This window comes from Neofelis nebulosa, chromosome 7, assembly GCF_028018385.1.
Source record: "Neofelis nebulosa isolate mNeoNeb1 chromosome 7, mNeoNeb1.pri, whole genome shotgun sequence".
NCBI lineage: Eukaryota > Metazoa > Chordata > Mammalia > Carnivora > Felidae > Neofelis > Neofelis nebulosa.
In genome coordinates, this window is record NC_080788.1 from 60,525,932 (window position 1) to 60,538,222 (window position 12,291).

Sequence of the window (12,291 nt, forward strand, 5' to 3'; positions counted from 1 at the left end):
CTTTTTTCTTTTCTTTTCTTTTCTTTTTTCTTTTTTTTTTTTTTTTTTGTCACTGCCTGCCAGGGTCCTAGATTCCATCCTCGGTTTACTTATCCTCATTGCCCCAGGCCCTGGGAATGCTCAGGAAGGCTGCGCAGTACTGGAGGGACAGAATGACCTTCCAGCCCAGAGTCCCTGGTGAGTTGTTTTTCCGAAGATAGGGGTTGGCTAGTCTCCATCTCTGCTGAGTGCAGGACTCCAGTGCAATGAGCTCAGACTGCAGCAAGGGGGATTCGAGTAAAACCCAGGAAAGACTTTCCCAACGACAAGTAATGTGACACAGTGAGTTGGGTAACCTTGGGAGACAGTGGCATTATTTCCCCCAGGGAATTCCCAAAACAGAAGGGGCAATGTTTGAACCGAAGTAGATGATGACCTGTCCAAAAAAACCCAAAAAACAAAAAACCAGGGGATGCGAAAGAGGACTGAAGAGGCTGGCACTGTTTTATGACTGACTAGAACATTATTGTAAGTATGGTGTGTGCTGTTAAGTCTACTCTCCCCTGTTCTTCAGTGTGTCCCCATCACCTATTCTGTACTCCGGCATCTTCTTTTACCCGAGATTCTGAATCATTCTGTACATGTATGTATCCGATAGAGAACCTGTCTTTCACCATAGGGCTCTAGCAGCACTGTTTTTTGTTGTTGTTGTTGTTGTTGTTGTTTTCTTTTGGTCTCATTTGCCTTACACTTTCAGGATGGTACAGGGTAGAAAGGAGCACAGTTCCTGACTCTGTTCCACCTCCTCTCTGGAGACCCTGAGGAGGATTGGACAGGGCCTGCATATTAAGTGCCTCACTGCAGTCCTAGTCCTTATTGTGGAGCATGTGTGATAGTAAAATAGCCAGTCCACTCTGCAGTCAATTTGGATATGGTCCTACCCAAAATTAATGTAATATCATATGTCAGTTATATCTCAATTTAAAAGAATGGACATGGCCCTGAAAATCCTTTTTGTAGCAGAGAAGGAGAAATATCAGATGGCGGTGGTGCCTCACCCTACATGCCACTAAAACAATATTCTGCTACATCTCTGCCCCGCCATTTGCAAATCTGAATCTGGCAAAGCTTGGAGAGATGTGCAGGCCTCCTCTTCTGCAATCAGACAAGAGTGCCACGTGGAGGCAGAAAGCCAGAATAGGCTGTAGGGAGAAGGGGACAGTTTCCATAGCAACTGTAGAGATGAGGCCTTTAAGTAGCACAGGGCTTCAGTATAAGGGTCAGCAGCAGTTAACCACACACTCTGCTTTCATCAGGTCTGACAAAGAGGTTAGACAATAGATCTGAATGGTATAAGGAAGGACCACACACTGATCAGATGGTAAGGGCACAAACTCAGGTCTGTGATCTCAGACCGTGCTAGAATTAGGTTTTGTTAATTACAGCTACAATGGCAGGCTATGATAATAGTACAATTGCACATATAAGCTGGATGAGCATTCAGCGGGCTGTTCTTTAAAAGGCAGAAAATATCAGAAGAAGATTGACTCCCGGTATCTCTTAAAGACCCCACTCTTTCCTGGGTTAACAGTATCCCAAACATTAGGTGATGATCCCAGTATCGTCGTCATATTATCAGAAAATATTTTCAAGTATCAAATGGCAGACAGCACAATGTGCAAAATGCTGTATAAAGAAAATTATGGAGTTTAGTATTAGCATCTAGGTTCCAGAATTTTAAAACTGAATACAGAAAACACTGATGCATGTATGTGAGGCATGGAAAGCTGATTAAAAATATTAAAGAAATACATACATGATTTGCAAAGTATATAAAAACCTATTTTGTGTTTAGGAAGAGTGTGCCATGGCAGGAACCTAGTAGTAAAAAGATGTCCTTCAAAGAAAGACCTGTCCAAAGGGATTATTGGGCACCTCTGATACACATGATTACGAGGCACATGCAGTAGTGTGTGGTGGTTTAGAGCCCACTACAGTGTTTCATTTAACTATTGACCACTGGGATGACCACATATGATCTTTTGGGAACTCCTTGTTTCTTCCACACCCCTGTCATGCAGCATTGGCAGATATAGTGCTTACAACCAATGCTTTTCAAACTCTTTGTGATGAAGGACCCTTGAATTGTAGAAGGGGTTACTAGGGATTTACCCCTGAAGGCAAGGTTAGAGGAGATGCAAAAGGAAGACACTATTACAGGCTCTTCCCTTGGATGTGCACTTCAGTGGGCACAAGGCAGAAAACAGTATAAATCTCAAATACTATGAAAGGTAATTGTAGCCTTGGCTAAGTGTAAGCCAATGAAGGGATTCTCAGACCTTTGCCAGTTCATAATATATAGTGATAAATTAGCAAATAGGTAAGTTATGCACATATTTAACAAGGTAGGAGGGGCATCTCTAAATTTTTTCTGGAAATAATTTCATATTTGGCATTTAAATTTGAATTAAATTTAAAATTTTAGTTGTCCTCACAAGAAAAGCAGAATTTTATTGGAATTAATTGTTCTCATCTTGAATTATGTATATATGGGAGAGGAGGGCACCATAAAGTTTTCAATGCTTAGGGATGTCCACAGGAATTAAGCCAGCTCTAATAATTCATAAAAAAGAGACAATAACTCCTCCCTTACTTCTGGCCTGATGAATGTCATTAGTTTTTCTGAGGATGTGAACAAACTCATTTTTTAATATTTATTTTATTTCTTTAAAAAAATTTTTTTTAACATTTATTTATTGTTGAGAGACAGAGAGAGACAGACCATGAGCAGGGGAGGGGCAGAAAGAGAGGGAGACACAGAATCTGAAGCAGGCTCCGGGCTCTGAGCTGTCAGCATAGAGCCCAACGTGGGGCTCGAACTCACCAACTGCGAGATCATGACCTGAGCCAAAGTCAGACGCTTAACCAACTGAGCCATCCAGGTGCCCCAAGTTTATTTTATTTCTTTAAAGTTTACTTATTTTTGAGAGAGAGAGAGCAGGAGAGGGACAGAGAGAGAGGGAGAGAGAGAATCACAAGCAAGCTCCATGCTATAAGCAAAGAGCCTGATGTGACGCTTGATCCCACAAACCGTGAGATCATGACCTGAGCTGAAACTAAGAGTTGGATGCTTAACCAGCTGAGCCACCCAGGCGCCCTAGATCTGAGCTCATTTGGCAGCATTCCAGCTTGTTCTGCTGGATTGCATGGTCTTATCAACTAAAATATCCAAAAGGAACTGCATGCAGCTCAGATTCCCATACTGCACTCAGTTCTGCCTATAAAGCATTCTTTACACAGAGAGAGTCGTGTTTGATTACAGGATTGCTGTGTCAGAGGTTTATCCTTGGCTTTTGGGGAAAATACTATGATCATAATGCATACTGGCAGCCATAGGGTCACCTTTTAGTATGAATAGCTGGTTTATCTGCAGAGGCATTGAGTAAAATAATCTCTAAAAAAGGTCTAGGTAGGGGAGAAATCTGCATTTGTTGCTATGTCTGGCACACAGAGGAGGCCCACAGTAATTATTTGTTGGATAATTTTCCTAAGTATTTGTTCACATTAAGTAACGGGAAAAGCACAGACACCGGGTTTACCCTCTCCCTGCAGAGCATTGCAAAAGGACAATAAAGACATTTACCCCTTTTCCTTCCTCACTCCCCACATTCTTTTATTTAAGAAAGTAATTTCCAAGGGGTGCCTGGGTGGTTCAGTCAATCATCAGACTCCAGCTCATGTCATGATCTCATGGTTCATGGGTTTGAGCCCCACCTGGGGCTCTGTGCTGACAGCTGGAAGCCTGGAACCTGCTTCAGATTCTGTGTCTCCCCCTCTCTCTGTCTCCTCCCCCATTCCTGCTCTGTCTCTCTATCTCAGAAAAAAAAAAAAAATCAAAAAAAAAAAATTTAAAGAAAGTAAGTCCCAAAAGTGAAAAACATTTATAGATACTATTTATCCTAATCCATTCTATTAGCCTGTGAGATGGAAGTTAGTGTTTGGCTGTGGCCTTAGCCTTCTGAGCAAAGCTACCTCTTACTGCAGGGACCTCTAAGGATTTTCTTGTGGTGGTGAAGATGATAGTGGTAAAGGTAGTCTAAATCTAGGTGTGTAAACTTAGTTTTGAGGCCATGCCTTTGTGTGAATCAAATTTTACATCATTATTTATTTATTTTTTTTTATATAGTATTTTTTTAACGTTTATTTATTTTTGAGACAGAGAGAGACAGAGCATGAATGGGGGAGGGTCAGAGAGAGGGAGACACAGAATCTGAAACAGGCTCCAGGCTCTGAGCTGTCAGCACAGAGCCCGACGCGGGGCTCGAACTCACGGACCGCAAGATTATGACCTGAGCCGAAGTCGGCCGCTTAACCGACTAAGCCACCCAGGCGCCCCTACATCATTTTTTAAAGGTATTTGTAGAATAGAGTTATTTTTCAGGAGGGAATGCTTGGGTTAAAGAAATATTGTTCCCTTTACACTATCACAAAGTCACAAATACCTTTCCCCTTCCTTCTTAGTTCTTTCTTTTTTTAAGACAATTTTTAATGTTTATTTATTTTTGAGAGAGAGAAAGAGACAGAATATAAGCGGACGAGGCACAGAATCTGAAGCAGGCTCCAGGCTCAGAGCTGTCAGCACAGAGTCTGAAGCAGGGCTTGAACTCATGAACCATGAGAACATGACCTGAGCTGAAGTTGCACACTTAACAGACCAAACCACCCAGGTGCCCCCTTCTTAATACTTTCCTGAAGATCCTTCATAATATGCCCTAACTTCCCTTTCTAACATTACTTCCTGTGAATACTTTACATTAACCCTTATCCAGTCAATCTCAGCCACTTGCCTTTCCCTCAGTCATTCTTTTTTTTTTTTTTTTTTTTTTTTTTTTTTTTTTTTTTTAGTATATATCTATTTAGAGAGAGAGAGAATGAGTGGAGGAAAGGGGCAGAGAGAGAGAGAGAGAGTCTTAAGCAGTTTCCAATGCAACATGGAGCCTGACATGGGGCTTGATTCCATGACCCTGGGATCATGACCTGAGCTGAAATCAAGAGCTGGACCCTCAACCATCTGAGCCACCCAGGCACCACTCCCTCAATCATTCTTATACTTTCTGTTCAGGCTGTCTCTTTTTCCTTAGATGCTTTGTTCACCTTAATTCTCATTTAGGAATTTATTTACTTTACCCTTTTGATTTATTTTGTTTGTGAAATAAGGTTCCATTTCATTCCACAAAGGATTTAAGGATTATGACCCAACTCAAACACAGCTGCTTCTATGAAACTGACTTCCCCACTTGCCAACTGTACAAGGTACTTATCCTCTCTGTGCTTTAGTTTCCTTTTCTATAAAGTTGTAATAATTGCATCCCACCTTGTAGTGTTATTTTGAAAATTAAATGGGACAATCTCTTAAATATGCTTACAATAATGTGCAGATTTCATTTACTTATTCATTTAATAATATTTATTGAGCACTTACTGTGTGCCAGCACACCCAGTACACAAAGATTCCTGCTTTTGTGGAGCTTACATTCTAGTGGAGGAGACAAATAATAAAGAGGCAACATATAGTATGTGAGAAAGTGGTAAGTGCTGTGGCAAAAAAGAAGAAGATAGGGTAAGGGTGACTGAGAACACTGGTAGGTGCTCTGGTGTTGGGGAAGAAGAGGGGAGGGACAGCAAAGGTTGCTGTTTTATTTTTCATTATTGTAATGTTTATTTTTGAGAGAGGGAGAGAGACAGAGTGTGAGTGGGGAGGGGCAGAGAGAGAGGGAGACACAATCCAAAGCAGGTTCCAGGCTCTAAGTTATCAGCTCAGAGCTAGACATGGTGCTCAAACTTACAGACCATGAGACCATGACCTGAGCTGAAGTCGGACACTTAACCCAACTGAGCCACCCAGGCACCCTGAAAGGTTGCAGGTTTGAATGGGCTGGTCAGGGTAGGCCTTAGAGAGAATATGAGACCTGAGCAGACTTGAAGGAAGTGAGGGAGATAGCCACTTGGGTATCTGGCAGAAGAGTCTCGTAGAAAGAGAGGATGGCCAGTACAGAGTTCCTAAGGTAGCTATGCCTGGTACATCCAAAGACTAGCTGGAGCCCATTGTGGCTGGAGTGGAGGAGTGAGAGAAAGAATAGGAGATAAGATCAGGGAGATACCAGAGACCAGATCACACAGGAGATTGTAGGTATGTTGGAGTTTGGTTTTTATTCTGAGTGAAATGGGGAACATATGCAAACTTTTGAACAGAGAGGTGATGTGGTTTGATTTAGATTTTTACAGGATCACTTTGGTCACTTTGAGAATGGATCATGGAGGATATAAGGAGTGAAGGGGGAAGCCAGTCAGGGATCTTGCAGTAATCTGGGTGAGCAATGGTGTAACTCAGATTAGACTGATGTCAGTGGAGATAGTGACAATCAGTGGAATTCTAGATACACAGTATTTTAAAGTTAGGGCCAACCTGATTTTCTGTCTGATCAAATGAAGAATGAAAGAGAAAGAGAATAAATAATGACTCCAAAGATAAACCAAAAACTTAAAAAGAAAAAAAAGTTACCCATTGGAGGAGAGAAGAAGTAATTGTGAGGCAGCCAGGGATGGGAAGTAGACTTTTAAAAATTTAACTTATTTTATAAATTTGACTTTGGAATTATATAAATGTTTTACATATGTATAAATCAAAATTAAGTCAAAATGGCCAATCTGACAAATAACTTGAATCAGAGTATATTTTTTAAATCTACAAATGAATAAAAAAAGACAACCCAATTATAAAGTGAACAATTTAAGTGGATTGCCACAAGATGTACAAATGGCTAGTAAGTACAGGAAAAAGCATTCATCATTAGTCTAGAGAAATGCACATTAAAACCACAGTGCACTATCACTTAACATCCACAAAATAGCAAAAATTAAAGGAGCAATAACACCAAATGTTAGCAAGATTGTGGAACAAATAGAACTCTCATTTACTGCTAATACTTGTATAAAATGTTATAATCACTTTAGAAGAGTATTTGTAAGTTTCTTGTAAAATTAAACAACTATCCTGTGACCTAGTGGTTCCACTCCTGGACATTTTCTCAATAAAAACACATATGTCCGCAAAAAGACTTGTGGGGTCTGTTCATAGAAACTTTATTCATAATAGCCAAAAACTGGAAACAACCCAAATGTCCATCAATAGAGAATGGATAAACAAATTGTGATATCTTCATGCAATATACTACTGCTCAGTGATAAAAAGAAACTACAAATTTATGCAACATAGATGAAAATAAAAAACATCATGCTGAACAAAAGAAACAAAGCATAAAAGAATATTATGTTAGTTGGTTTCCTGGGGAACTAATGCCAACACATAATTAGATGTGCAAAGAGATTTGTTGGGGGAGTATATTGGTTATCAATTTGAAAAAAATTAACCCCAAACTTGAAAGCTTAAAATAGCAAATATTGATATCTTATAGTGTTTTTTTTTTTTAACATTTTTTATTTTGAGAGAGAGTATGTGTGAGTGGGGAGTGGCAGAGAGAGAGAGGGAGAGAAAAAATCCCAAGCAGACTCCTTGCTGTGTCTGTGGCCCAATGCAGGGCTCAGTCTCATGAACCCCAAGATCATGACCTGAGCCAAAATCAAGAGTGGGATGCTTAACTGACTGAGCCACCGACGCACTCCTATCTCACATAGTTTTTAAGGATCTGAAACTCAGGAGCAAACGAGTTGAGTTGTTTTGGCTTAGGGTTTCTCATAAGGTTGTAGTCAAGTTGTTGATTGAGTTTACAGTAATCTGAAGGCTTGACTGAGGCTGGATATCTGCTTCCAATGTGGATCACTCACATGGCTATTAGCAGGAAGCCTCAGTTCCTCGCCATGTAGGCCCCTCCATAGGTCTACTTGAGTACCCTCATAACATGGCGGCTGGCTTCTCTCAGAGCATGTGAGCCAAGAGAGAAGAAGGAGGGAGCCACAATGTCTTTTTATGACGTAGTGTGGGAGTTACACACCATTATTTCTATCTTATTCTATTTATTAGAAGCAAATCACTAAGTCTAGTGACTTCCCTCTCGCAAGGAGGGAAATTAGCTCTACTTTTGAAGGGAGTGTCAATGAATTAGTGGATTTATTTTAAACCACCACAGGGAGGGACTAGGGGAAAGCAAAGAGAGCCTTCAGATCAAGGTACAGGTCTGACATCTGTGGAAGGAGAGAAGAAAGGGAAAAATCTTTGAATGGAAGAGCTTTGTCCTACAGCATAATTCCAAGAAGGTTTGGTGAGGCTGATGAAAAACCTTTAAGTCAGAGGGGTGGGTGAAATCGGTGAAGGGGGTCAATTGAATGGTGATCGAAGGTTACTAGGCTTATCGTGGTTATCACTTTGTGATGTATACACATATCAAATTATTCTGTTATACACCTGAAACCAATATACATACCCATTTTACCTTAAAAATTGTGAGCAAATCTATTAGTTTAATGTACCCATTAACCTAAGACCTAATGAGTATTAAAATGGGCCTGAAGAATAGATCCTGGCAGGAAAAAAGTTTTCAATAAATTTTTTATCTTAAAAAAAAGTCTTCAAATCAAAGGCACCTGTTGGAGGCATTGTGTATATCACAGCATTAGGCCTGTTTTTGTAGCCCTGCTGTGTTCTCTCATTGGCTGGGATCAGTCTGTGGAAAGTGTGGCTTTGGTCCAAATGTGGTGATAGATCCAGAGCGGCAGCAGGTAGTGTCATCAGTCACTTATGCTCCTTGAAACCAGATTTCAGTGGTGCATTTTCATGGTCACCACCGGTAGTTACTGCATGGATAAGTTTACATGAAATTCCTGAATGCATAAAACTAATCTATAGTGATAGAAAGCAAGTAAGTGGTTGCTTGGGGTTGGGGAGGGTGTGAGAACTGATTGCAAGGGAACTTTGGAGTGGTGAAAATGTTCTCTATGTGATTGTGGTGGTGGCTACACACACACACACACACACACACACACACACACACACACTTGTTGAACTCATCAAATGCTACATTTAAAATAGGCACATTTTATTGTACATAAATTATATATAAAGTTTACTTTAAAACACAATGAAATACTCCTTTACAATGAAAATACCAAATGTTAGCGAGATGTGCAGCACCTGAAACTCTCATATGTTTGTTAGTGGGCGTATAAAATTATACAACTATTTTGGAAAACTGTTTGGCAGTTTCTTACAAAGTTAAGCAAATACCTATCCTATGACCCAGCTGTTCCACCCTTAGATATTTTATGCAAGAGAAATGAAAACATATGCTCACAAAATACCTATCTATGAATGTTTATAACTGCTTTATTTATACTGGTCTTAACATAACCCAAATATTCATCATTAGGAGAACTGATAAACAAAATGTGGAACATATACACAATAGAATACTACTGAGCAATAAAAAAAGAATGAACTATTGGTACATGCAACATGAGTGAATCTCAAAAGTGTTACTGTTGACTGAAAGAAGCTGAATATAAAAGACTACATACTAAATGATACCACTTACATTAATATTGTTGAACAGGAAAAAAAATCTATGATGGTAGAAATTAGAATATGGTTGCCATGAAAAATTCTCTGGAGTGAAGAAAAAAAATTTTTTTTTGCTGTTTATTTATTTTGAGAGAGAGAGAGAGAGAGAGAATGAGTGGGGGATGAGCAGAGAGTGAGAGGGAGAGAGAATCCCAAGCAGGTTCCTCAAGGAGGCTGATTCTGGTGGGGCTTGAATTCAGTAAACATTGAGATCAACCAAAAGTCGGATGCTTAACCAACTGAGCCACCAAGACACCCAAAGAAAATGTTTTATTTCTTGATTGGCATGTAAGTTTCAGAGATGTATACATTTGTCAAAACTCATGACATTATACAACGAAGAGCTGTGCATTTCATTGTATTTAAATGTTATCCTAACAAAAATATAAAAATAGTCACTAAAAATAAAAAAATGAAATAAATTAACCTCTCTGTATTAAATTGGTAGAATTACTTCAAATGACTCTAAAATACAATAATTTAACAGTGCTTTTTTCAAAAAAATTTTATTGTAAAATACACACAAAATTTACGATTATAGCCAGTTTTAAGCATATGGTTCAGTAATATTAAATACATTTATAATATGGTGCAACCATCACCATCATCCATCTCTATACTTCTTTTTATCTTGTAAAACAAAAACTCTATACCCATTAAACAATAACTCCCATTCCTCTTCCCCCCAGATTGTGGCAACCACCATTCTACTTTCTGCCTCTATGATTTTGACTACTCTAAGTAGCTCATATATGTGGAATCATACAATATTTGTCTTTTTATTGTTGACTTATTTCACTTAACATAATGTCTTCAAGATTTGTCCATGTTGTAGCATAGGTCTTAATTGTACATTTTTAAAGAGATGTACCCTAAGGAAAAAAGCAACTGCAAAGAAATGTAAAACAGTTTTTGCTAGTCATCTCATTAATAGTAATAGTGGTATTTTTTTCTTTTTTTAATTTTTTTAAATTTAATTTTGTAAAATTTACATCCAAATTAGTTAGCGTATAGTGCAACAATGGTTTCAGGAGTAGATTCCCTAATGCCCCTTACCCATTTAGCCCATCCCCCCCCTCCCACAACACCTCCAGTAACCCTCTGTTTGATCTCCATATTTATGAGTCTCTTATGTTTTGTCCCTCTCCCTGTTTTTATATTATTTTTAAAATTTTTTTTTAACATTTTATTTATTTTTGAGAGAGGGAGAGACAGAGCATGAACAGGGGAGGGTCAGAGAGAGGGAGACACAGAATCTGAAACAGGCTCCAGGCTCTGAGCTGTCAGCACAGAGCCCGATGCGGGGCTTGAACTCACGGACCGCGAGATCATGACCTGAGCCGAAGTCGACCGCCCAACCGACTGAGCCACCCAGGTGCCCCTGTTTTTATATTATTTTTGTTTCCCTTCCCTTATGTTCATCTGTTTTGTCTATTAAAGTCCTCATATGAGTGAAGTCATATGATTTTTGTCTTTCTCTGACTAATTTCACTTAGCATAATACCCTACAGTTCCATCCACGTAGTTGCAAATAGCAAGATTTCATTCTTTTTGATTGCCGAGTAATACTCCATTGTATTATATACAATAGTGGTATTTTGTGTGTGTGAAATGATTGTATATATACATAGAAAATAGAATAAAGCAAATTATGTTAATGTTATCAACAACAAAGATGTTGATCATAAGAGAGATACAAATATAAAATCAAGAAACTTGGGTAAAATCTCTGAAATCCTAAACTTAATTGGAAAAAGCAAAAACAATGACCAATCCAATGTTAGCAATAAGCTTTCCAGCCATCCACATTACAGTCTCTAAGTGCTATTTACTACTAAAATGAACCAAGGCTTCTTAGGGAAACAGCTGATTCCAGATCTGGGGCAGGAAATGAACAGGATAAACCTGGAACATCTTATTATAACAGAAAGGAAGGAAGCTGTCAAAGACCCCTGCAATCATGTCAAAAGGACTCTGGAGCTAATCTGAAGGAAGTGATGTCCAACAGTCCTAAGATCTAACAATATGCATTTCAAAGTGAACAATAATTGCAGTTGATTGAATACACCAGGTGTTAAAAATCCATGAGTTCATAGTGATACTAAAAACAAAAATTTCCTTGGTCATTTTTGGAGTATGCTAAAGAGCCTCATCATTTGGAGAAATATTCTCTATTATATGGAGAACCTTAAATCATTGTTTTGAAAACTAGCAAGTCAAAAAGAAAGAATCAAGGATTAATTCTGCCTTTCCTTAGGTAATCAAATATTTGATGAAGAAAAAGTTCTTATTTATGAAATAATTCCAGCTGATAAATGAATACAGTATGTTAAAATTAGAATATCACTATTTTGGGGTTCCTGGGTGGTTCAGTTGGTTAAGCATCTGACCTTGGCTCAGGTCATGATCTCATGGTCCGTGAGTTCAAGCCCCACGTTGGGCTCTGTGCTGACAGCTCAGAGCCTGGAGCCTGTTTCAGATTCTGTGTCTCCCTCTCTCTGCCCCTCCCCTATTCGTGCTCTGTCTCTGTCTCAAAAATAAATAAACATTAAAAAAAATTATAGAATACCACTATTTTGCAGCTCTTAGTGAAATAATGCAGCTAGGTAATGATTACCAATGACTACTAAACTATCAAGTAAAAAGATAGTAACATTTGGACCTATTTATCAATTGTAACAAAACAAAAATACATTCAACCAGATGTTATATGTCTCCTGATAAGATGCAATAGGAAG

The 12,291-nt window shown here is 38.8% G+C and overlaps 1 protein-coding gene across 7 annotated transcripts in view; it reads left to right on the top strand.

The window, feature by feature from the left end:
* Nucleotides 1-12,291, top strand: part of TP53BP1 (tumor protein p53 binding protein 1) — a 97,387-nt gene that overhangs the window by 1,172 nt on the left and 83,924 nt on the right. For 2 of the 7 annotated variants that reach the window (XM_058737954.1, XM_058737957.1), the window contains exon 1: nucleotides 99-507. The exons of 1 other annotated variant lie outside the window; for it this stretch is intronic. The gene's annotated coding sequence lies outside the window, so the exon portion shown is untranslated. Of the gene's footprint in view, nucleotides 1-86; nucleotides 508-12,291 lie in introns of those variants that run through there. 4 more of the 7 variants (XM_058737956.1, XR_009264189.1, XR_009264188.1 and 1 more) reach the window with 4 other exon arrangements.